The 3,958-nt window shown below is 44.5% G+C and overlaps 1 pseudogene; it reads right to left on the bottom strand.

The window, feature by feature from the left end:
- Positions 1–2,092: 2,092 nt before the first annotated feature.
- Positions 2,093–2,763, bottom strand: LOC103728600 (annotated as a pseudogene).
- Between the last annotated feature and the right edge of the window lie 1,195 nt (positions 2,764–3,958).

Raw genomic sequence — 3,958 nt, 5'->3', positions numbered from 1 at the left:
TGCAACACAGGCCCACCTGCCCAGGGATGGCACCACCCACAGTGGGCTGGAACCTCCCACATCGCTCATTAATCAAGAAGATGTCCCATGGACATAGTCACAGGCCAGTTCAATGAAGGCAATTTCCCAATTGAGGCTCCCTTAGCCAAGGTGTGTCAAGTTGACACTAAAGGTATCCAGCACAAGTACCAATGACTTAAATCTGCCTTGTGGTCACTGAGCCCCACAAGTCCACAGAGGGAAAGTGAAAGTTGGCCTGCCTGAGGCTAGGAAACCTACTGAAGTGGGGGCTGGAAGAAGATCCACATCCAACATGTAAATGAGTGGCACAGTCAGATTTCAATGAAAATTACACCCAGGTGGAATTGCCTGAAGACTGAGGGTCATGGCTAGGCCCTTGCTACGGCCCCTTTTGTGTTTCCTCTTTCACATTAGTATATTGAAACGTCCATGAAGGCTTTTAAAAATGTTTGTATTAGCATATATTAATTATACTTAATAATAGGTTCCATTGTGATGTTTCATTCATATTCATAACCTGTTTCAGTCATATTTGCTCCCTATCCTCTTTTGTCCCTTCCCATTCCTGCTGATTCCCTTCCTCTTCCCCACCAAGCCCCCCTCTACTTTCATTTTTGTGTGTATGAGACCCATTGAGCTTCATTAGGGTTGTTTTCAGAGCATGGGCACCTTACCAGTGGCTACACCACTGAAGATGTCTCTCCCTCCCTCATCAGCTGTTATTTGAGTATAAATCCTCAGAGAGACATGGGGCTCCACAAGCTTCCTCCCTTTCCAGACAGGATGTCGACAGGCCCTGTCTTGTGGAGATCCTGTGCAGGTAATCACAGTTGCTGTGAGTTCAAGGGTGTAACAGCCATGCCATGCCCGGTAGTCAGAATTCCCTGCTGCTCCCCTCCCTGTCTCCAGCTCTTACATTCTTTCCATTCCTCCTTCCATTATGTCACCTGAGCCTTGGAGAAGGTGATATGTCCTGCTTATGGCCACCCATTCAACAGTCATTTTCTGCCTGTGCTTTGACCAGTTATGTTTCTCTTCAGTCAGCGCCATCTTCAAGACTGTGAGAAACGCTACAGAAATGAAGTCTGTTGGTCAAGCTGGACCCAGGCATTCCTGGCATATGTGACCACTGGCTCCTTTCTTTTAATGCTGTACTTTAACTCACTCTGTGGAATCCTGGTCCATGAATTATCCATTTTGGAAAGGGCAGGTTAGTTCAAACACACTCTTTAAAAGATTTCTGCTGAAAGAATTAAGAAAATACAGGTTTGGGCAGCTTCTGTAAGTCACTGAAGTATGTTGAAATTAAGAGCACACATACACACATACACACAACCTTTTAAATTATACATATTTAAGTAATATATAGCTTTTAAAAAGAATGTGCTCTTCTGTTATGCACGGACAGTTAGAGGGCAGTATGTCCCACCTGAATAATTCAAAACAGTTTACTCAATTTACCAAATGATTTTTAATGTGTAGTCTTAGGTCTGGTTATGATTAGAAAAAAAATAACACTAAAAATCATAACAAAAATATGTCCTGGAGAACTAATTCATTTTTCCTCTCCACATGCTGATCCTTTATTCAGCTTGAGATAATTTTTGACTCTGATATTTTGCCCAAGTTAAGCAACTTTAGGACCTAAATGATTTGTTTCCATTGACACCAGTAAAGAAGTGTTGACTGAGATGATGCCTGGTCTGAGGCCCATGACCCTTCCTGAGTGATTTGCATCAACTGTATGGTACATACACCAACCCAGCCCCGTCTACCTTGCCCACATCCCTTGGTTACTAGTCTAACAAGCACTTTAGAAGGGTTGGTCTATAGTGGCTGCTTCTCTGTGAAACTAGTGAAGTTTATAGCCATACTCTGGCCTTTCAATATTGTATTCCTCCCCTCTTGTTTCTGATTAATTTAATGCATGAATCTCAAAAGTCAGAGGCAGATAAAAGATGAGTAAAATCAAAACAGGGTCAGAGGAGGAGGGCCATAGGCATATAGATGGATGGGCAACAGAAAGTGCCTGTGTCAGGGGCTGGAGCAGGGAGATGGCTTTCCTTCAGTGTCACATCTCATCCAGTCCATAGTCTTCCTCTAGAAAATCCTCCACAGTGACCGCTGATGGCTGCTGAAGGCACCGTACTTGGCTTGGCTTTCAAAGCAACATTTTCCATCCACATTGCCATCTTTTTTCCCTAACAGCTCATTATAGCAGAAGTCAATCCAGGACCCAGGCAAGGGGACTGCCCACACCTCACAGTAGTTGCCCACAGGGATGGCAGGACTTCCTCCTTGCTGAGGCTCTGGGCGACTCCACCTCTTAATGTGCCTGAAGTTCTTCATTGTATGGACCTGGCTTGTTACACTTCATGAAGGAGCAAGCTGTGTTTTGCCTCTGGTCATAGACTTCTTGTCAGATCTCCTGTTTCCCCACCCCGGACACATCCTCATATTGCCCAAGCCAATCGCCACTGTGGTCAATGACATGGTCAGCACCATCATCTATAGGACACAAGCCCAGCAGTGCATCCTCTGGATCCAATGTGCTGAAGAACTTATTAGCTCCATAGAGCTCCAGTTCCATGCAGGAAACAAGACCGCCAACCACCAGTTCCAGTTTACACTCGAGCTCTGCAATGGTAAGGCTTCAATTGTACTTCTGGAGTGGAAGCCGTTGAGGGAGTGTTGATGAAAACCATCACTGTGGATGCTGATATCCCTGTCAACCTCTTCCATCTCGCCCCATTCAGTCATGGCCCATGGTCCGGTTCACCTGCTTTACACTGACTCCACAATCTCCCCAGCTCCTTTTGTGAATAATCTGTTCTTTAAAAAATTATTTATTTATTATTATGTGTATGCATAATGTATGTCTATGGGTGTGAGTGTGCCCCTGTGCATGTGTGGAAGTCAGAAGTCAACTTTGTGGAGTTGGTTCTCTCCCTGTGGGTTCTGGGGATTGAATTCAGGTCACCAGACTTGCATGGTAAGTGCCCTTAGTACTCACTGAGCTATTCATCAGCCCTAAATAATCTATTCTTGTCACCTGCCTGAGATTGAAATCCCATGGGTTTTGGAACTGCACCTTTCTGAAAGTCAAAATAACATTTCTGCACCTCTATCTTTAGTCTCATCTGCTCAGCACCAGGAGAGGCTGGGTCTGCCTTGGCCTTCGGTCTCTTCAGCTCAGGAGGCTGGAATTCATTCAGCACACTACTCTTTTGCACAGTATATTGGGATGCAGTTGGAACCTCTTATTGATATTTATTTCCCTGTATTTAGCCTAGATACCAACATCTTTGAAAAGGACGATCCAAGCTCCCTGCTTGACTTTTGCCATCAATCATTCTGAACTGACAGCTTTCAATCATGTGTACATGCTTCACAGTGCAATCCCTCCACAGCCCGACAATGTGACTGGATCACAGCAGCTTTCAGAGCAAGACCTTTCTCTTCTAATAGGTTAGTGATAGTTCATTGGACCAATTTTCAAATTATTCAATGAGGCTCAAGGGCTGATGGTGAGAAGGAACCTGTCCCTTGGGATAGGGAAGGTGGTAATGAGAAAGAACACCAGGTTAACAACACAGGTGCTTATTTTTCACTCACATGTCAGGACTAAGCTGGCTGACAGCTTCGAGGCAATCTTCCTTCTCTGGACCAGGCTGGGCACAGCCTGCCCAACTTGGTTATCCTGGATATGTCACATGACAAGAATCCACTTGTCTCTTTTTCTTTGTTATAACTTTAAAAACATTTTACTTGTTATTTTTTTAAGTGTATGAGTGTATTGCCTGCATATATATAATTGCATCCATGTTGTGCAATGTCTGAGAAGGTGAGAAGAGGGTGTTGGATCCCCTGGAACTGCAGTTAGCTAACAGTTGTTAGCTGCCATGTGGGTGCTAGGAATCAAACCTGGGTCCTCTGT

The sequence above is a fragment of the Nannospalax galili genome, unplaced genomic scaffold (genome assembly GCF_000622305.1).
Source record: "Nannospalax galili isolate Female #2095 unplaced genomic scaffold, S.galili_v1.0 C49960089, whole genome shotgun sequence".
NCBI lineage: Eukaryota > Metazoa > Chordata > Mammalia > Rodentia > Spalacidae > Nannospalax > Nannospalax galili.
This window is presented reverse-complemented; position numbering and strand designations above follow the sequence as displayed.